Source organism: Phascolarctos cinereus, unplaced genomic scaffold (assembly GCF_003287225.1).
Source record: "Phascolarctos cinereus isolate Bilbo 61053 unplaced genomic scaffold, phaCin_HiC Scaffold_3;HRSCAF=262, whole genome shotgun sequence".
NCBI lineage: Eukaryota > Metazoa > Chordata > Mammalia > Diprotodontia > Phascolarctidae > Phascolarctos > Phascolarctos cinereus.
The window spans coordinates 117,090,592-117,113,810 of record NW_027555736.1 but is presented as its reverse complement, the minus strand read 5'-3'; the positions used below and the strand labels follow the sequence as shown (position 1 = coordinate 117,113,810).

Genomic DNA, 23,219 nt, shown 5'->3' with positions numbered 1-23,219 from the left:
TCTCCTAAACAGTATCATAGACAATTAAGCAATATCAACACTAAACATATATGCACCAATTGGCATAGTATCCATATTCTTAAAGGAGAAGTTAATTGAATAACAGGAAGAAATAGACAGCAAAACTATACCAGTGGGGTATTTCAACTGTCCCCTCTCAGAACTTGATAGATGTAACCAAAAAATAAGCAAGAAACTAAGGTTGTGATAAATGATGGAGAGGATGTGGAGAAAATTAAAACATTAATGCACTATTTGTGGAGCTGTGAATTGATCAAACCATTCTGGACAGCAATTTGGAACTATGCCCAAAGTGCAACTAAACTGTGCATACTCTTTGATCCAGCAATACCACTACTAGGTCTCTATCCCAAAGAGATCATAAAAGAGGAAAAGGACCTACATGTGCAAAATATTTAAAGCAGCCCTTTTTATGTTGGCAAAATATTGGAAATTGATGGGGTGTCCATCAATTGGGGAATGGCTGAACAAGCTGTGGTATAAGAATGTAATAGAATACTATTGTGCAATAACAAACAACAGGCAGATTTCAGAAAATCCTGGAAAGACTTGTATGAACTGATATAAAGTGAAATGAGTGGAATCAGGAAAACATAGTACACAGTATCAACAACACTGTGTGATGATCAACTATGAGTGACTCAGCTCTTCTCAGCAACACGATGATCCATGAGGGGAAATGCTCTCCATATCCATATAAAGAATTGATAGACTCTGGATAAAGATCAAAGTATATTTTTTCCACTTATTTTATTCTTTCTCATGTTTTATTTTTTACTTTTGATCTATTTCTTCTTTCACAACTGTGACTAATATGGAAATATTTTTACATGATAGTACATATATAAACTATATCAAACTGCTTATTTTCAGAAGAGAAGAGAGGAAAGAAGAAGGGAGGAAAATTTGGAACTTAAAATCTTGTAAAAATAAATGAAAAAATGTTTGTGACATGTAACTAGGAAAAAAATAAAATACCATTAAATGTATAAAAAAGAATAGATGTTAAGCAGTTAGCCCAAAAGTTTGAAGCATCTAAGTATCTTCTACCTTCTACCCTTTTCTTCTGAAATCAGAAAAAGGTTTGTGCGTCTTCAGTCCCCTTGCATTTCTTCTGTTGGCCACAAGTCTTCAAATATCACTAATACAGTTTAGTAATCAGATCAGAATTATTTCAGAATGCTAAGATGCACTTTGTCTTAGACTGGTGACTAGAACAGATTCGCACATTCTTACCATCTCCTTGCTTTTTGTGGACTCAAAAACTCTATTAATCATTTTTGTTATATTCTTCCTCATCTAAAGGTAATTCACCTTTGTAGAGATAATAAATAAATTAGTTTCTCCATAGGAGTTAATTTACCCATTCTTTCCATTCACCCAAGGCAGGGTCTTATCATTCCTTGACCTCTTTCTTATCCTCAATATAATTTAAAATTTTGTTTTTGTTATCTTGAAAATTGATTGTAAATTCAGTTCATATTGTGCTGATCTTGCATTCATCTTCAGTTATTTTCCATCATTTCTGTCTCTGGTACAAGTGCTTTTAAAATCTTAGTTTATTAAGGAATCCTTTGTCCATCCACATCAAGTTCATTATACACCCCAACTCCTCTTTATTTTTCATTGGAATAAATTTTTACTTTTTCCAGAATTTCATTCTTGAGAGATAGACTTCCCTTTCAGAGTTCCAGGCCTTGAACTCGTGCCTATTCTATTCCTGAGTCTTTTGAAATTCACTCTCCTACAGTCTAGGGTCCCTCCAAACTTTAGTCTGGTAGTAGCAGTAGCAGTAGCAGTAGTAGTAGTAGTAGTAGTAGTAGTAGTAGTAGTAGTAGTAGTAGTAGTATTTATATAATGCTTTAAGGTTTGTGAAGCACTTTACAAATATTAAATTATTTGATCCTCACAACAATCCTGGGAGCTAGGTGTTACTATTACCACCATTTTACAGATGAGGAAATTAAGGAAGATAGAGGTTAAATGAATTCCCCAGGGTTACATAGCTAGTAGCTGTGGCTGGATTTGAGTTCAAGATTCCTTGATGATTGGAGATTCAGTATTCTATTAGACACTTTACTTATCTGCCTTGTGCTTTGGAGCACTTGCCCAAAGCCTAGTTATACTCATGGGATGAAGTCCTATTTGCCTAGACATTTGCTAGTGGAGAATAATGGCAAAAGTCCTGAACCTTTACCAGCAAATCCAGAAAACCTAAGTTTAATTCCTGGCTTTGTCCATCATTATTTGTGTGATTTTGGACAAGCCTCAACCTCTCTGAGTCTCTTCATCCGATTGTCTCATAGAATGCCAGAACTTAGAAACACCTGACCATCAAATCCATCACTTACAGAGGAGGTATCTGAAGCTCTTCAAGGTGAACAGCCTTGTCAAAAGTCACACAGTGAATCTGTGGCAGATTCTAATCTAGGTTATCTGTCTCCAAATCTTCTATTTCAACTATACCACAGCTTCCTTACCCAAAATAAGGAAAATAATACCTGCCTATTCTGTGGAGGTGATGACCAAATGATATAATAGGTGTGAAAGTGATACCATAAAGCACTATATAAATGTAGATAGTTAAGATTTTTTTATTGTTGTTATTGTTTAGAGACAGCCAGTTGGCTCGGTGGGTAGAATACTAGAGCTAGAGTCAGGAAGACGTAAAATCAAATCCAACTGCAGGCACTTATTAGGTGTATGACCCTGAGCAAGTCATTTAACCTGTTCCAGTTTCTTCATCCGTAAAATAAGGATAATAATAACACATACTTCAAAGACTGTTGTAAGGATAAAATGAGATGATACTTGTAAAGCATTTTACAAGCCTTAAAATTCTATGTAAATGCTAGCTATTATTATTACTTTCAAGATTATTTCCTTCCCCAAATAGCATCATGACAAGTCTAGCTAGTTGAGAATATTCCTTTTTAGGTATCAGGATTGAATTTGTTTTAAAATGAAGAATGAACATTGCCTGGAGCCTCTTCATTTCCGTATCAGCAGAATCCCTTTAGTCTTTCCTGATCCAAATGACCTAAATCGAGTTGATATTCAGGTGCTAATGCAAAGCATGTATTTCGAGTTTGTCTCTGTCCTCCATGCATATTATTGGAGGAATTTGTTCCTTGATTTTGATATTTATTCTTATTCAAGGTCCCTGAGCCCTTTTAGTAAAGGGCATGTGATAATAAATCTAATTAACTAATTAAATAAATAATGGAAAGCAAATCTTTCCCTTGGTTAGACCAGAATGAAGGCTATTTGCATTTTTTTCATCCTGATTCACATTAATGAGGAGAGTTGCACATTTTGGCCAACTTCGTGGTACCCCAAACACTACTTGTTAGTTTGAGGCCAGTAGACCTGAGTTCTAGTCCCAAGTTTGCCACGCAGTAGCTAGATGGCCTCGGACAAGTCACTTAACCCTTCTTGGCCTTAGCTGCACCTGTAAGATGAGGAATTCAATGATATGTAAGGACACTTCCAGTTCTCACACTCTGGGATTCTATATCCTATATTTTCTGAAAGACTGTCACAGCATCTGAAATCTCTAGTATTGAAATCATTCCACTGAATTAAGTGAAAAAGGACTATTACAGTAGATATGAAACTTGAGAGGTAAGGGTAAAATCTCTCCACTTCTAGTGATATATTGTCACCCATTAATGTACCAACACCAAAGGCCCAGGGAGCAATAGAGATGAACTTCGCCTACTTCACAATTTTGCCTGCAATGTCAGCCTTGAATTTAAATATAACATAGAGGGACCAGCTCTCTTTCTGGAGCTCAGGAGGATACAAATTAGGTACTTCACAGAAAGATAGGGTAGCTAGGTGGCTCAGTGAATTAGAATGTCAGGCCTGAAGTCAGGAAGACTCAGCTTTGCAAGTTCAAATCTGGCCTCAAACACTTAGTAGCTGGATGACCCTGGGAAAGACACTTAACCTTGTTAGCCTCAGTTTCCTCATCTGTAAAAAAGAAATGAGCTAGAGAAGGAAATGGCAAACCACTCCAGTATCTTTGCCAAGAAAACCCCAAAAGGAATCATGAAGAGTCGGAGACAGCTGAAAACCACTAAACAACACCTTGCAGACGTGGAGGGAAGAAGTGCCTCTCTGCCCAGGTCCTGCTTTTTTTGTTTTTTTTTTCTTTTGCGGTCATGCTCATGCCAAGATTCCCCCTAAAAAGTATCTTGAGGAGGCTCTACCATAGACTGGGCCTTACTCAAGCTGGTCCTGTGGTAGTTTAGGTCTCAAAAGGGAATCCCTCATAATCCATCTACCAGTTAATAAAAGGAGGTTGACTTAGCCATGGGAGGGAAAGGATATTCAGAAGAGGCAAGGGTTGCTCATCTAAGATAAAATTTTGATTCAATCCATCCCAGTTTCCTAGTGTTGATTCTGCTGGTCTGTGGTCATTGAGCCCAAGGGAGGAGCCCCAGCCCCTAGGCTCCTAGCTATTTTACTCTGTTTTCTAGTAACCTACATGAATGGATTGAGTCTTAGTACCCTAAATAAATTAAATCTTGAGAATAGTTTCAGTATCTTTAAAAGAAAAACTAACCTTACTTGAGTGGAGAAGTCTTAGGATGTTGCTCCCACCACAGCCCCTGTAGCTGGATTCATACAGAGGGGACAGTCAGAAGGGAAGCCTAGCTCTGTGAACTAAGGAAAAGTATCTAAGTCCATGGTAAAGTGGTCAGAGTAGTGGTGCCTTTAGCATCAACACACCCTGGGTTAGGTCCCAGCTCTGCTACTTAGAATCATAGATGTCAAGTTGGATTAGACATTTAGAGGTATCTAAGTGATACAATGAATAGATTGCTGGGGCTGGTGTCAGAAAGATTTGAGTTCAAATCTCTCCTCAGACACTTATTAGCTATGTGACCTTGGTCAAGTCATTTAACCCTAATCTGCCTCAATTTCCTCAACTATAATAAAATGGAGATAACAATAATTATTATAATAAAATGGGGATAATAATAGCACCTACCTTCCAGAGGTTATTTTTTTTTTGAGGATCAAATTAGATAATATTTGGAAAGTGCTTAGCATAGTACCTGGTATGTAGTAGGTATTTAATAAATGCTCTTTCCTTCACTTTTCCCTTAGAGGTCATTTAAGTCCAATCATCTCATGTGGAAACTAAAGTAGATAAAGTTTAAGTGATTAGGCTGCATAGTAGCTATGGAGCTTGACTTGGAGTCAGGAAGACCTGAGCTCAAATTCTTCCTCACATACTTAGCAGCTATATGATCCTTGGCTAATCACCTCATCACTTTGAGTCTCACTTTCCTCAACTATAAAATGGGGATAATAATAGCCCTTACTTCATAGAGCTGTTTCAGGGATCAAATGAAATAATGTATGCAAAGTGCTTTGTAAATATGAAAGAAACATATAAATATCAGCGATTGTTATCTCACAGGGTCACAAAAGTAGAAGTGGAAAAGGTAGTATTTGGACCCACACCTTCTATCCACTAAGTCATACTGTATCTTGTACAACCTGTGTGAATTTGAATAAGTCACTTCCCATCTGGGGCCTCAGTTTACTTATCTGCAAAATGAGATCATATTAGATCATCTTTGAGGTCCCTTAAGACTTTCAATTCCTTGATTTTGCATGAGCTAGATTGCTTGCCTAAGTTGTCTCTACTAGGCCTTTCCACCAGCTCTGTCCAGCCTGTTTTGCCCTTGGTCAGCAACTGTATCCCTGCCCCTCTATGTGGACAAAGTAGCTACTTACTAAGACACTTTGGCCTTTTGTATGTGTTCTTTCTCCTCCCTATAAAGTCAAGGACAGAAAATGAAGAAAAGCTTTCATTTCATTCACAGAGCTAGTACTACATATTTTTCAGAGTGATGAAGTAAGCAGATATGCATTTGTTCTCTAAGATACATCTTATGTTTATGACCTAATGAACCCATAAAATCACTTGTTCAAAAAACAAAACAAAAAAGTCTAGATAACTCTCCTGAATCTCCATTTCATGAGATGCATATACTCTATAGACAGAGAGGTGTGTAAAAGATTTTGAAGGATGACAATAAATTTGATTTATATTATTCTAACCATCACAATGATTATCATGACACTTCAACCCTTCATAGACCTGCAATTTCATCAGCTTGGTGAATTCTCTCCATGGTGGCTGATTACAACTCTTTTATGCCTTAGTGAATGATCTTCTTGTGTTACTCTGGCCAGCCTTCTAGTGTCCACTGCCACCCTTTGAAAAGCATTTCATCAGAGGGCCAACCCTCTGATGAGTGTCTCCAAACTTAGTTAGGCTGGTCCCCAGACAACAGGTACTTGGATCATTACCAAGCCTGTATACAAAAACTTTCTAGTTTGTCAAAAGTTGCCAGAGCTCATACACTGCTAGCATCATGTTCAAGAGGCCAGGGACATTTCCATACCATGAAGTGGCATCAGGGTGGGACTTTAGAGGAGAAAGTCACAATAATAATGAGAAGGGGAGGTGGAGATGGATGAAATAAGAAACAAGAAGAAAAAATGGAAAATGAAGAAGAGAAAGAAGGAAGGAGAAGGGATAATCATCACCATCATCATTATTATATGATATAGAATTAATATTATATAAATTATACATGTTATAATATAATATTTATCAATATTTATATAGCACTTAAAAGTTTGAAAATTACTTTATATGTGTCATCTCACTTAGACCTCACAACAACCAAATGAGGTATATACTAATAGTATTAAGATCCCCACTTTGCAGATGAAGGAATAGAGGTCTGATAAATTTAATTGACTTTTCCATGGTCCCATAGCTAATTAATATAAGCAGTAAAATATGAACCCAAATCATTCTGAATCTTGGTCCAGCACTCTAGCTTCTACCATATTTCTTCTTAGGAAAGAAAGCAGAAAAAGTAGAAGAAAGAATAAGGAAACAGGAAGGAGAAAACAGAAACCATTCATTTGTTTTGGTGTTTTATAGTTTACAAAGCACTTTATTTCACATGCATGACATGACCTTTTATATGACAGGAGATGCAATAATGTTGTTCTTATGAAGATGTGCATTGTTTTTCCTTTTTGGGTTTAATAATTATGTTATCAACAATTATGTTTTTAGCAAACATTTCATTTTAGCAAGCAATTAATAAGCACTTATTATGTGTAATGAACTATGCTGGAAGCTGGGAATATAAAGGTTGATCAGATACATACTCTATTTTCCAATCTAATAGGGCAGATAGATAATAAGTATGCTATGAGAACCTGTGATAGGTCCAAAGGAAAGGTCCAAAGGAGTACTTATAAAGTACTATGAAAAGTTTAAAGGGAGAGAGATCCAGTGGAGTATTTGCAACCAGTTTTTATCAGCTTAAAGAGAGCAAATTCTTAAATTTTCAGTGAATTTACACCTCTAAAATCAGCAAATAGTATAAATCAGAGCTTGATTTGTCTTATTGATTGGCTAGACTTAAGAAACTGATGTATGAAAGGTAATAATGTATAGTAGACTTAAAAGAATGTTGGATTCGACTTAAAATTTTGTGGTAGATTTATAATTATAGATTTGTGATTATACCCCAGCATACCCCTAGAGAGAGCTCTTGTACTTAGGCAAGTCTTGAAACTGGTGGCCCCTTAGTTGGACCTTAAAAGAAGAAAGTAACATCAAGATACAGTTATTGTGAAGGGTGGTCCATTTTACCCAGATAATATAGCATGGCAGTTGCTGCATATAACAGCAAGGAAGCAGGAGAGCATAAAGTGAGGAAATATATAAAATCACAGGTTTAGAGCTAGAAAGGACCTTGGAAGCCATCAGCCAAACTCACTCACTTTACACAAGAGGAAACTGTGGCACAGAGAGGTTGCCTTTCCTAGGATCACCAAGTTCATGCAGAAGTATCTGAGTCAGTATTTGAACCCTGTTCTTACCAATCTACAAGTTAATTTAGGTGACTTTACCATGGTAACATAGCCAGTGTGTGTGGAGACTTGAACACAAATCTTCCTGGCTTTGAGGCCAACTCTCTATTCACCACTTCAAGCTGCCTCCCTAAAGAATTAAACTACACACAAATTGACTGAGACACTTTTGCTATCAAATATGACCAAAGTGAAGAAGTCCATTTCTACCACCTCAGTTACCTTTACACTTTGTTGCGATTCTTTCTAAACAGAAATGTCCACCTTTAATTACTATTTTTCCCCATCTGAAACATTCAAGACTTTTCCCCAACATTAATCACAATGTGACGGTCATAAGCCTCAAAAAGCAATATTGAATGCTGGTTTATCCTGAGACATCTGTCACAACAGATCCAGATTGTGTCAGCTGCATCTCTACTGGATAAGTCCATGTTAAAAGACATCCCTGACCCTTTTCAAGTTAATCAAATCACTTGGTTCATTGCTCCAAACCCCAGATTAGCTTAAGTTTTGAGCTGAGGTATAGAAGCATAGCTAGAAGAGAAACTGCCCAAGGAGCCAAAACAATCAATATGAATTCTCTGTCCACAAAAGACGCCTTTTGAATCCTGTTGTTATTCCAGAAGACAGCTGCCACTCTATCTGGGCCACACTCTTTTCAGAGCGTCAGGGAATTGTTTACATGAAAGCAAAGGCTACAAGCTATATCTCCCAGTCTAGAAATGATTCTGATATTGAAAGATTGGTGAGTAGCATATCACATGTCAAACTACATAGCATAGTTCAACAAGAGCATTTAATTTTTCATGGGAAGTGACCAAGAAATCTTGGACAATAATTCACATTCTCTTCTCTATTATAATAATTTCACTTCAAAAACTTTTTGATTTGCCATAATGCCTTTTCAACAGTAAAGTTTGCTTCATTTCCAAATCAAATCTGTACTGAAATAACCACATCTCTCTTTGAGTTCTTTGCAGCACAGGGATTGGCAGACATATTTATTCCCAACAATGGATCCACATTTGCTTCAGCTGAGTTTAACAAATTTGTGTATGAGACACATATCTGAGCTGTCAGTATGGGGCCTTATCACCTTCAAGCACATGATCAGCCTGAAAGACTGATGTGGACCACTGAAGAATGTTCTCAACTAGATTGCTGGAGATGACCAAACAACAAAACTTGACAGGCTTCTCATTCTCTGACATAATGCTCTTTCTTCAATCAATCAATCAACTAAACAATAAGCATTTATTTAGCTCCTACTATGGCCCAGGGTATTGTACTAAATACTAAATATGGTACAAATACAAAGAAAAAAAACCATTTCTTTCAAAAAACCTATGTTCTAATGAGGGAGACAAGTATACATAGAGTGTCCTAAAATTCATAGTGCTGTTTAAAACTATTAAAGCTTAAAACTAAAAGTCAAGATTAAAGCTATTGAAGCTTAAAATGAACTTATATACTGTACATACAGAATAGGTGTAAAAAGAATACATACAAAGTAATTAAATATATAGTAGTTAAGGAGGGAAGATACTAGTAGTTGAAAAGGATCTGGAAAAGATACATGTAGGACATGTTGCTTGACCTGAATCTTAAAAGAAAACAGGGATTCTGTGAGACAGAGGTGAAGAGATAGTTCATTCCAGATATAAAGATAAGGAGCTGGGAAGTGGAGCGTTGAGTGTGAGAAACAGAGAAAAAGCTGTTTCATCTGGACTCCAAATTGCAGGAGTAGATATAATGTATATTGAGGCTGGAAAGATGCATTGGAGTTAAGTTGGAAAGGACTTTAAAAATGAAACAAAGGAGTATATATTTTATCCTGGAGGAAATAAAGAGCCAAAAGAATTGATTAAGTAGGGGAATGACATGATCAGATCTGTGCTTAAGGAAAATCTCTGGCAGGAAAATATCTGTAGTACTCTAAGGATATACTGAATTGCAAAGAGATTTGAGGCAAGGAGACTAATTAGGAAGCCACTGAAATAATTTCAGGGAGCTGAGAGGTGATAAAGACTTGAAGTAAGATGATGGCTATGTGAGTAGAGAGAAAGAATCTGATGTGAGAGATAATGTAGATGTAGAAATGACAATATTTATCTACTGATTATCTATGTGGGATTAGAGAAAGTGAGAAATTGAGGATAATGCTGAGGTTGCAAACTTGGGAGATTGAAAAAAAAGTCAGTTCTTTTGAATTACCAAGAGAATAATTTCTTAAGACTTAGCTAAAGATTTACAAGATGAAATAGATGTTGCTCTGTCTACAGATTACTCTCTACTCATTTTTAACATGAGTTGATCTTTGCTAGGGACAGTGGAGCTGGATCAAGATGGATTTCTGCTTCTGTGAATGAGATCATAAGCATTACATAATACAAGGCCCAGAGTGCAGGGTGAAATGTTCTAGCATTGCCACATTGACCAATTGTGATTGCGTTACTCCTGGAGTAAACTGAACACATCAGAACTATTAGATGTACTTGATGATTAAAAGTCCCTGATATTTTAGCTATACCCCCTTGAAACCTCAGCAGAGCCACAAAGCAAAGAAAGTGAATATTTTTATTTAGCTTGTCTAACTGTTGAAATGGAATGCACTTATGAGTCCATACCACTAGCATATAGACACTGACAGCGCAATCCAACTAAAGGATGTCTTCTTCCTCTTTGGTTGATTGTGTTAGCTAAGAGTATTATATGTATATGCTAGGGAGGGTTATGGGGCAGTGCAAGAGTTTTTATTCCTTATGAGTTTTTTACTGTTTTGTTCCATTTCAGGCACTGCATTTGTATACTGCAGAATGAAGTTCTGTGCAAAGTAGGTTTTTTGTTAATAAAGAAATGTCATATGAAGAACTCCTCAACCCCATTATTGACTTTGCCATTGATAATGACGTAGCAGTTATCTCATTTGATCTTTACATCTGTCCTAAAGTGAGGAAACTGAGGCTCAGAGAAGTTAAGTAACTTTCCAGTGGTGTTCTTCAGTCATTTTCAGTAGTGTCAAGTCATGTTCTACTCTTCATGACCCCAAAATAACTTACTTAAGGTGATATGGCAAATTCTGCCAAATGTATTTTCTTGCTCATCAAAAACTGGTCTCTTTCCCTGACTTCAAACTCAGATTAAATTGACTCTTGGAGGATTTTTCCACAAGAAAGCACACATTGGGTAAATTAGGATTTTTGTTTATGAATATGTGTGTTGATACATGTATGCATGTGTAGGTTTTACACAGACATAAAATGATGTAGATGCAATTTTTGACAGGTTTTTATACCCTTTTCTGTAATTCAGAACTGCTCCTTGAAATAATCATCCCTAAACAGTTTAAAGAGGGCAGTAGGCTCAGTTTCCCAAATGGTAAAGACAAGAAATAAAATATCTACTTAGGCAATCTCCCCTTATGTCTGAATAAAGAACTAATTCAGTCAAAAATTTATTTGGGAAACATTTTAATTTTCAAAACAAAAGGCTAGAAGGAAGAAACTGACATTGGATCTTCTATTAACCTCTTCAAGCCTCACTTTCCCTACACAAAATGGGACTCTGTCTCAGTCACATAATGATGTAGAGAGGCTAATGAAGGATTAAACAGTCTTTTAAGAACAAAGGGTATTGATAATCCATGTCCCTTTTGGCAACTTATGGGCATGGGGAGAACAAGGAAAAGGAAGAGTCAAGACTCTAAGGTTTGAGACCTGGGGTAATAAAGGATACTATCAACAGAAAAAAAGTAATCCATTCTGATCAGGGGCTATTTTGTATATCCATTATATCTATATCTATGCACTCTATTCCTTTCTAGTCCTACACACACACATGCATATATGTATGTGTGTCTGTATCTCAACCCATGAAATGTAGCTATGTTCTGAGCTGGCACCCTTGAACTTAAAGGCAGCACTTGTGTCCCAATACTCCCAGGTAGGAAATCTTTAACTTTTCTTTGCTTCTGCAAAAGGCTGGAAAATATCTAATGCAATAACTTGGAGAGCTTTCTCTTCTACGGGATCATCTCACCTCCAGACTTGTTCTAGCTTTTACATTGCTTTGCGTCTTCGTTGAGGTGAAAGACGCTCCAGTATTGTGTTCTTTTCCAGCCCATTGGAAAGGTCTTGAAATGATAGTTGCTGCAACTAGGTTCCAGTCCTACTGCATTTATCAGTGTGATTTAGAAAGGGTTTCCCTGGCCAGATAGATACTGTTTTACTTTTAAAACACATTCTAGCTTATGTATGTTTGGGGAGGAAGTATGTGATCACATGACCAGCCATCCTTACAACCCAGGTACCAATTAGACCAAGATAAGACCCTGGAGGGAAAATCAATAACAAAGCTGGTCACTTTGCCCAGGGTTTTTCAAATGGCTGCGGAGTTCCTGAAATCCGGAACGTTAGTCTGCAAAGAGACACAAAACTAAGGGTGCACCAAAGGGAATGATATTTTATTTAGAAAAATGTGCATTCGTGTACACACACACACACACACACACACACACACACACACACACACACACACTATTTGCTGCTCAGCCAAAGGCTGCAGTCTCCTTCAGAGGGGAAGTGTAGGAGAGAAAAAAAATATTCCTGAAAACTGGATCTCAAATATAGGGTTTCTTCTCGTGCTGCAGATGGAAAGGACCCAAACAAACCTAGTTCAGTGCAGTTGGTCTTCCCTAGCGGTCCACCACAGTTCCTTCCCTCCTTCCCTCCTTCCCTCCTGCTCTCCAACCAGTCCTGCTCCACTCAAGTAGGAGCAGGCTGCTCTCCGGGTTTGTAGATGGTTTCTACCCCCTCCTCCCGGACCCACCCCCTCCTGTAGCTGAGCTCTGCCCCTCACTCAGAGCCCTCGCCTGAGTGCGCGGGGAGGGCTCGCAGAGGGAGATGGAGAACGAGAGACAGCGGCAGGTGCAGACGGGGCTGAGCCCCAGTAGCCCGTCCACTTCCCACCTCCAGTCTTGAGGCTCCCTTGCTAGCCCTCCTAACTGGTCCTGAGTCGGCGGGTGACGTTGCAGCGCAGCCACAGACACAAAGGCGACTAATAGAGGCAGTGGCGTTGGTGGCGGCAGCGCGTCGGGCTGCAGGAGGCAGTCCCGAGCCGAGCAGCGGGAGCAGCCGCCGGCCCGGTTCGGAGCCTTCTGGGGGCTGCCCGCAGCGAACCTAGCGAGCCCGAGCACCATGGGAGCCCGCGCAGCCCCCCCGCCCCCCGACTCCAATCCCGGCCCGCCCCCTCCCCGGGATGCCGCTCCTGCTGCAGATGAGCCTGACCTGGGCCAGCCCAGCTCCAGACAAAGCCAGGTGGGGAGACGCGCAGGTGAGGAGGGCGAGCGCCTGGAGCCTGGCAGCGGTGTCGGCATCGGTTACGGAGGGGGCGTGCGGGAGGGAAAGGAAAGAACCCGGGCTAGTCTGGGCTCTGAAGGAGAAGGTGAGGGACTCGGGGCTATCCCGACATCCTTCCCGGGGTCTGGCTTAGCCGGCAGGAGACAGGCAGAGGTTTGGGACACGCAGCTCCTCCGCTGTTAGGGTTCCGGGAGTATGCAAAGAACCTAGGAGGGCGGTAAGTACCAAGCCCTGGACAGCGCAAACCTAAAGGCAGGCAGTGAATGGGGAGAAGCTTTCTTCAGTAACTTGAGAGGTTACCTTCCAATCTGTACCCCTATCCCACTTCTTTACACAAATACAGGTGCACATATAGGTGCAGGACACATATGGCATGTGCATGCATGTGTGAAAGTCTGCACTTAATGCTTTCCTCTATTTAAATCCATTTGTTCTCTTGAATAAAGCAATTCATGTTCAGTTTATTATCGGTGGGATAAGGTTGGTGGTGGAAGTGTGTTAGAATGGGGAGCTTAGGAGGACTGGAAAGGAGGAGCTGGTTTCCGGGCTCAGGAAATGTAAATGCCTTGGCTGGAATAAAATTCACAAGAAGAAAGCTGGGGGGGGGGTTGCCAAGTTTTCGGTGCCTGGGGTCTTCATTCAACAGAGAATGATGACCTCCAGCAAACCTCTGATGGGATACCTTGTGCATACATTTAAAAAAAAAATTAGATCTCCCGGCACATCGACATGTGAGACTTATACTTGTATCTGGCTGGTGAGATGAAGATTTTCAGTTAAATATACCGGGAAGACGACAAAGCTGTGTGTGGAATGTGCATTTCTATACGCCAAAGATGCCATCCCTATGTAATAAATAGTTAATGACCGTCAGTGATTCATAAATCATAATGTGAAATTCCTGCAGGTCATAGATCAAACTGTAATCATGATTTGTGCACTTCCTTGGCACAGAGCGGGCATTCTGAACCAGCATTTCAGTTATGTAACAGAATAATACAAGCGTGTAGCTGGGCATTGTTTGGCAATGGAGATGCCTCACAAATTGTAGCCTGTGCTAAGGTGTTGTACACACAATGGCAACAGAACCTTTCTGTTTTTTAACCCCTTTAGGTTGGAGTAAGTTATATTTTGTAAGAACATGGAAAACATCCAGAGCTACTGGAGGAATCTTGTGGGTTGGAATCGACCTTTTATGTAGAGGATTGGGGGGCGGGGGACCTGTTTATTTTGGGTGAGGAAATGATTTAGAGTGGAAACCCAGAGACAGCAAATCCCATGCCAAACCAGCCTAATTTGTTTATAATGATGAGTTGCTGTGTCCCTCTGTGTTTAATACAGGTTTTATATTTTATGCATCATAAGAAGAGCTGCCAAGGGCTGTTTGCCAGTCTTAATGTGGCCAATTATAAACCCCACCCAGAAGCTTACAAGCTGCCACCGCCCTCCTTGGTGAAGAGTGAATATAAATGACAGCCCCCTAACCCCACTTCCCCCTCTCCTTTCTTTGACTGTTGGAATATTTCAGACTTCTCTGAAGGTAGAAGCCAGCTGGAGCCAATTCATTCATTAGGTGCCATTCTGAACCATTCTGATCTGTTGTTACTAACTCAACGTGAGCTTGGCAGCTTTGTTTTGGTTAATGTTGAAGTTAGGGCAGATTGGTGTAGTGTGAGTTTCATGGAGCACCTCTGCAAGATCTAGGGGGTTTCACATAACCAATTAAAGAGTTTTCTTGTTATTAAAGATCAGAGTGGGGGTGGGGAGATGGAGGGAGATGAACATGAAGAAGCAGCAATTTGAGGTTTGGTTTTTGTTGGGTTTTTGTTTTGTTTTCTTTTGTTTTTGTTTTTTTGTTTTGTTATCGTTGTTGTTGTTGTTATGATAGCCTGAAGGGACAGTTTAGATAAGTGCCAGATTAACAGTCAGACTTGATCCTTATCTGAGATATGCATAAGGAGCTGGAGATGGATGAAAATTAACTTGGTGTTAACAGCTCAAGGGGAAAAGAACTGTTCAGCCTTATTTATGAGTACAGTAAGGCCAAGGAGGCAATGTTAGCACATAACAATACTAATAAGCAATGAAATACATATATTCTGGATATTAAAGGCTTTTTATTTATTATGTTAGTAGTATATTCCTTTAGGCATTTAATTTCACTTTTTATTATCTCCAATGGTAATTGCATAGGAAAGAATTTTTTGGCCTTTCAGTTTCTGAGAGCAATTAAGTAATTGGCTATCTGTGATATCATCTCTCTCCACCTGTTGTACATTTTCTATCTGGCTATGTGAAGAGTTTGGTAGTTTCTCCTTATCAGCAAAATACTGTAATAGAGGTTAACCAAAGGAGATTACTTCTGGGGCTGTGCTTTATAACCCATAAAGGACTGTGCAAATTTGAGGGATTGTTATTTTTTTCTCATACTATTCATGGTGTGGCAAAGAATCTAGTGGAAAATGCCCATCATTTCCAAATCTTGACAAATATGAGGCAGGAATGAATCTTGGAACAATGATTTCATTTCATGATTAAAATGAAGGAAAAGTCACAGGCCTACCAATTCCAGTTTAACACGTATTACAAAGAAATCCTAGATGTCAAATTCTGTGAAAACTGCCTCCCTAACCTTCAGTACAATTTAAACCCCGAGACAGAATCAATATGGGAAGAAGAAAGTAAAGAAGTAAGGGGCTGAAGAAATAAAAGGAATCCACTCTCAGCTGCCCTCCATGGTCAGGGAATGAAGTGTTCTGGTTAATCAGTCATGTATCTTTGGTGTATTGTACTTCCTCCCTGCTTCCAGTCAGCTTAAAGTTAAACAGTAATCAAAATGAAGCCACTAGTAAAATAGAACTTCTAAGAAAGCTAAAGCAATCTTCAACCATGTTGTTACAATTCTAGAGTCCAGTTGGAGGGAAATGGGAATCTCACTAGAATCTTTATTTTTTTTATGTTTTGTTCATGCCATTGTTGTTGACATCATGATCATGTTTTCCAATACTACCCCCTACACACACACACACACACACACACACACACACACACACACAACACACACACCACACACACACACTGAATCAATTAAGTAAAACTGACAACAAATGCAATGTTAGAGTGCTAGAATTAGAATTAGAAAGATCTGAGTTTGAATGCCACCTGAGACACTTTTGGGCTAGAAGTCTCTGGACAAGTTACTTCCTCTCTGACCTTCAGTCTCTTCCTCTAGAAAATCTGGATAATAAAAACACCTAGCTTACAGGGTGGTTGTGAGAATCAAATGAGGTAATTTATATTAAGTGTTTTGTAAACCCCAAAGTGTTTCATAAAATGAAGATAGTGTTATTTCTTAACAATATTATCCCTTATCACACTCAACTTTCTACAGAGTGAAGAAATCTGTTTCATCCTTTGTTCTCCAGGACCAAGATCTGTTATTGCAATTAATTTAAGTTCATTTGCCTTTCAGCATTGTTTTAGCATCAGAAGGTCTTAACCTGTAGCCTACTGGATGGATTCAGGGTGTCTAAAAATATGGATGGGGCAAACTAGTATCTTTATTTTCACTCATCTCTAATGAAATTTAGCATTTCCTTCTATTAAGAATGAAGATAATAGTACATAGAAATCCACAGGTTTCACCAGACTGCAAGAGGTTCTATGATACAAAAACCACTTAAGAACTCCTGTGCTACATTACTGTCATCATTATGTACACATGTATATGTGTGCATGTGCACACATGTATAGTTTTTCTCTTTCTGCTTACTTGTTCTGCATCACATCATTCAAATCTTCCCATATTTCTTTCAATTCTACATTTGTCATTTCTTACAGCATGATAATATTGTATAACATTTGTATATCACAATTTATTCAGTCATTCCTTAACTAATGGCTGCACAAATTGTTTCCAGTTTACTGTTATCACAAAGAATGCTACAGTGTGTACTTTAAGGATACATGATGACTTTCTTTCTGTATTTGACCTCTTTTGGATATAAATGACCAGTATGAGAACCAAGGGTGAAAGTCTATTAACTAGGAACCAACCGTATTTTATGAGGAACACTGACAAACTGCTGCATATTCAGATAAGGGTGACAAGAGTGGTGAGAGGTTTGGAAACCATGTTAAATGAGGAAATCAAATAGTTTAAATTAGAAAAGAAATATTTTAGTTAATTCATGATAGTCATATTCAAATATTTGACCAGCTGTCCTTTGGTAGAGGGAGTAGACCTTTTCCATGTTACTATAGTAGATAGAACTGGGACCAACTGGTAGAAATTATAAAGAGCAAAATTTCAGCTACATAGGCAAAAGAACACTAAGAATTAGAGCAGTCAAAAATGCTTCACAAAATAATGTACTTGACATCACTGAAGGTATTCAAGAGGCTACCTGTCTGTCAGAGATATTGGAGAAGGGATTTCTGCATTAGACCAGATGACCTCGAAGACTGTTTTCAGTTTTTAAGATTTAGTGAAAATAAAATAAAATTAATTAAAATAAAATAAAAAAACCAAAACAAAACAAAAAAAAAGATTTAGTGAAATATTCTGGCTAATACAGAAATGCATAAATGTATTATATGCAGGCCATATATGAGAATCCATTTTCAAATTTTATATTTTAGGATAACATATTATAATAAATCAGTTATAATATAATCTTACTTTGTTGATGCATTAAGCATATCAGCATCTTATAGTCCCTGATATTTTATGAAGTTATTATATAGCTTTGACACTAAATAGAAATTTCTGGTCAAATATTGAGTTAATAAGAGTTTACTCCATAAATATTCCTATCTTCTTGGGTAAGAAGTGTGCCTGTGAGAAACAATAGAAGTTGTCTCTGAAAGTTGTTCTTAAAGAAGTAGAAAAGAGATAGAGAAATGAAAACAAAATCATCTTCATTATCCTTTAGATTCTCTCTGTGTGAAAGGACTCTCCAAGAGAAAGTTAGTCTCAAGAGTAATTACATTAACTTCCACAGATAAGGAATGTGCCATTTGATAAACAATGTTTCTAGAACACTGAATTGAATGAAACCTCTTGGCCTAGAAGAACTGACATGTTTAATTTTCTCCAAGGAGTAATTTATTCTTTGAGACAATCTATCCGACCAATGTCCATGTAGCAAAATGGCTTTAGGTTGGGAAGAAAACATTTCTGTAATCCAACAACTGAAACTGAACTTAGTAGAGAATGTATAGACTTTACTGTTATTTAACACATTGCTAGGCAAGATAGGCAATTTATGCTTCAAATAAGTGGGCATTATTTTTAAAAACTGATAAATATAGCACTTTCTGTAATGGTTCTCTCTCTCTCTCTCCCTCTCTCTTTCTCTCTCTCTCTCTCTCTCTCTCTCTCTCTCTCTCTCTCTCTCTCTCTCTCTCTCTCTCTTTCTCTCTCTCTCTCTCTCTCTCTCTCTCTCTCTATATATATATATATATATAATATATATACATATATTATATATATATAATATATATATCAAAATAATAATAACTCAGATTTATATAATGCTTTCAAGTACAAAAGAACTTTGACTTTTATAAAGCATTTTCCATGTAACAATTCTGTTATGGAGCTAGTAAACTTATTTTTATACCCATCTTATAGGTAAAGAAACAGAGGCAAGGAAGGGGTTTGTATATGCCTATAGTCACACAGATAGAAAGCATCAGAGCTAAGATTCCAACCCATATCTCTTGACTCCAAATTCTCTTGACTCTGTACCATATTTCTTCCGCCATAAGCCAAAGATTTTTACCATACACAAATAAAACATCATGTTTTTGGAAGTTTTACAAACAATAGGTTTGTTTTTGACATTGTAAAAGCTTCCAGTAAGATATCAAAAGATAATTATGAGGTTAATTGCAGGGGGGGGAGGAGAAAATGAAACCTGGAGGTAGAGTTACTCAATTATGAAATTGAGACCATAAAACTAAGCCTAAGGTGTTAAGTCTGTTGTCAATCGTGTTCTCTTTCAGATATTCCACTGGACTGGGAGTCAGGAGACTGGATTTCTATTCCTGGTTCTACTACAATTCAGCTGGGTGACTTTGGGCAAGTTCCTTCACTTCTCTTTCCTCTCCTGTGGTTTCAGGGGGTTGGACTGAATGTTCTCTGAAGTCCCTTCCAACTCTAACATTCTATGGGTCTATGATCACCTCCCTCTCTTGCTTTTGGGTAAGAATACTGTATATAAATTCTTGACTTACACTGTATTCATTTGTTTTCTGATTTAAGAAATTATCTCAAATTCATTCTGAAATCCAAACAATTCTGCCAGTAATCAAGCCATATAGTGTCATATGCGTCTTGTCTTGAGCCTGAATTAGTATGTATGTTTATTTACTTGACGTCAAGTGTCAATAGATTCTTGTCTATCTGAATATTAAGACTGATTTGGGCACTGCAGAATATGTCTGCACTATATCAGGGAGTTTGAAGCAAGCTGTCCTTTGATTCCTCCTTATCTGAACCAGGTCCCATGGAATTGGTAATACTCCTGAATGTGTGAAGAACAAGAGAATGTGTGACTTATGCTCAGCAGTCTTTCCTGTTTTTATTATCTACTATGGTAGTGACAGTAATGACCAGGTCAAGATGGCAAAATCTGGGCTGCATTTTTCCTATTGGCTGACTGCCGATGCACAATCAACCTGGTAAGGGTGATAATATTAATAAGGTTTTTTTTTTTGGCAGGCACAAGTCTCCACTCATTTAAATTTTAAAACAGAATTTGAACAATGACTATGCATTAGTGAGCATTTTCAATGACATTTGAAAAATAGAATCACAGGATTTGAGAGCTGGAAGGAACTGTAGAGATTGCCTTGTCCAACCTCTTCATTTAAATGATGAGCAAATCAAGGTCTGTTGGGAGGCAGTGTGAGATAATAGAGAGGCAGGAAGACCTGGGTTCAAGCCCTACATTTGACACATATCAGCTGTGTGACCCTGGGCAGGATACTTAACCTTTTGGTGCCCCAGAGATCTTTCTGAGACTCTAAGCTGAAGAGCAGTTGCTAATCTATATTGGTAGAGGGAGTTTTCTCACTGGGAGTATCCTAAAGTAATATAAATCATAAGTCTATCTTCCCCCCACCAAGAACAAAACAAAACAAAACAAAACAGAGGTCTAACTTTCAGCTAGGTAGTATTTGAAGTAAAAGAAAGTGCATGTGAAATGAATATCAGAAATTTTGAGAAACCTAGGAAGACTTACATGGACTAGAAAAGCTAAGATTTGCATGTATAAGCAGTGCAAAGAGAATAGATCGAAGAGAACAAAACACATGAGTACACTAATGTGGTGAAAAAACACCAAAATTCTGCCAGGCTAAGGGTAATTACAATGACCCATTCTCATCTCAGAGCAAAAAAGAAGCACTGCTCGACCTTCCTGGTAGTGAGGTAGAGAACTAGAGGACAGTAATTTTGTATATACTGTCAGATGCAATTATCGACCATTGGATCTTACTCAAAACTTTTTTTTTGTTACAAAAGAGGATTAAATGGAAATTATATGGGGAAATGATCTTAATAGGAAAAGACATAAATAAAAGTTATTGTTTGTTATTAATTGAAAAATAAAGGCAATTGGCCATATGTTGATTTTCCCAGAGTGCCAAGTTCTCAAGCTCTAGTTCCTTTTTCTAGAATAGTCTTTAGCTCTGAGGCATATTTAGAATTTGTCTTCTCAGCCCCTTTGGATTGAACCATTTCTGATTGAAGGAATTAATTTGTTTATTTAGGATTTCTATCCTACAAACTTGAATATACTATACAATATCACAATTCAAACTAAAAAAAAATAAAGTTAAAAGGAGCAGAGAAATTGATGACAACAGGCACATGAGATAGGCCAACTTTTATATCCAAAGATCATAAGTTTTCTGGTAACTATGACAAAAATGAGAAATACTTTGAGTTGTATAGTACTCCTTGCCTGAGAAAATAAAGGAGACAAGTTCTTCATCAGACAGTATTTTCTGGTTCTGAATTCAAGGAGGAATATGTCAAACTGTAATGGGTGCCAGGAGCCTTTTTGTAGGATACATTTGATAACATAATATGTAATGTATTGTGGGTAAAAGAGAATTGGACTTGGAGTCAGAAGACTCATTCAATTCCCGACTTTTCTATTTATTAGCTATATGCAAAAGATTTAGAAATGTTGCTCAAAATAGATGCTTCTTATAAACCCTGTATCAGAATTGAGAAGATTAATATTAAATCATAATTCAGTGAAGGAATTCCTACCAGGAAATGACTAGAAATGGAACTGATTTCACCTTTTAGTCGTTTTTCCTAATCTGAGCTTTAGAACTGCCCCTGGGCACCAAGCCTGTTGGAATATGCACTCAGATACTCTTGCAATTTCAACTCACTTCAATTTAACAAGTGTTAATAACTGTCTACCTTATATGAAGTGGTAGGGATATAAAAGATAAAAATGAAATAGGCCCTGTTCTCAAGGAGCTTGTATTTTCTTTGAGAAAAAAACTGCCATGTACATAGCTAACCAAGTTCATAATATATGCAAAGAAAATAGCAATGATTTGGATTGGGGTATTGCTATCAATTGGAAAGATAAGGAAAAGCCTTCTGTAGGGGGCAGGCTTTGAGGCATCCTTTGGGATAGCTGTGTTATACGAAGTAGCACAATCCACCTAATTTGAATTTCAGTTACAGACTGTACCAAGAAATTTCTGAATGATTAGACCCAAATTTTAGAACTCAGTATTGGAATTAAGTACTTCAGAGTGATGATAGATCTCTGAGCCAAGTCAGTTTTATTGTAGCAAGCACTGCCATGAACAAAACTGAAATAATAATACTAATAGTGCAGTGAAATTCTTCAGTGATGCATTCCAAGGAAAGAAAGAAGGGAGGAAGGAAGGAAGGAAGGAAGGAAGGAAGGAAGGAAGGAAGGAAGGAAGGAAGGAAGGAAGGAAGGAAGGAAGGAAGGAAGGAAGGAGGAGGGAGGAAGGGAGGGAGGGAGGAAGGAAGGAAAGAAGGAAGGGAGGGAGGGAGGGTGGGAGGGAAATAGGTAGGGAGAAATGAAAATGGGCAGGGAAGAATGAAAAAGAAAGAAAAAAATATATGTTGGCACATATTTCTTTGATGTGCATTGGGTAGATTTTATGTGATATGTAGGAAAACATCCAGAAGATTATATACATTGAATTTGGCCAGTTCTTTGATACAAAGATTTGTTATAAATATGTTCTCTTGACTTCTGTGTTGTAGATAGCTGGGATAGGGGAGTGGGGGGAGAGGAAATAGTAGAAATGATATTCAGAAGATGTATGTGCAATGGTTCTATGGCAAATTGGTGACTTGTATTCTAAAATCCCATGTCTTTCTACTTTGACAGGCAGCCTTACTTAATGGACAGAGTTAGACATAGAATCAATATGATGTAGATTTAAATCCAACCTCAGACGCCTACTAGTTGTGTGACAGGGCAAGTCACATAACCTCTCTGAGCTTCAGCTTCTTCATCTGTAAAACTGGTATAAAAATACCTGTATAATCTACCTCATAAGGATTATTCAGTTGAAGTAATGAACAAGTCTAAAGACTTAAGAGCATAATAACAAACTCGTACTTTTTCTGAATCATTGAAAAATGGAGTTTTCTGAGTAATTTTAAAAGGCTGGATCAACTAAAAGTTATTGCAGAGATTCACAGAATATTCAAGCTGGAAGTTAGAAATCATCTAGTCTAAAACCCTTTTTTTTTTGTAGATAACAAAACCTCAAAAGGCCCAGAATGGTTAAATGCTTTGCCAAAGCTCACACAGCTATGTGGTCACCAAGCTTGAACTAGAATACAAGCCTGACTTCCAGGCCACAAGGCCACAGTTTTTTTTTCCTACTACACTA

The 23,219-nt window shown here is 37.9% G+C and overlaps 1 protein-coding gene across 2 annotated transcripts in view; it reads left to right on the top strand.

The window, feature by feature from the left end:
- The first annotated feature begins 12,822 nt into the window (after positions 1 to 12,822).
- MINAR1 (membrane integral NOTCH2 associated receptor 1) overlaps positions 12,823 to 23,219 on the top strand; it is a 41,214-nt gene continuing 30,817 nt past the window's right edge. Inside the window, exons 1-2 of one of the 2 annotated variants that reach the window (XM_020965703.2) lie at positions 12,823 to 13,278; positions 19,314 to 19,512. The gene's annotated coding sequence lies outside the window, so the exon portion shown is untranslated. The remainder of the gene's footprint in view (positions 13,279 to 19,313; positions 19,513 to 23,219) is intronic. The other variant, XM_020965732.2, reaches the window with a different exon arrangement.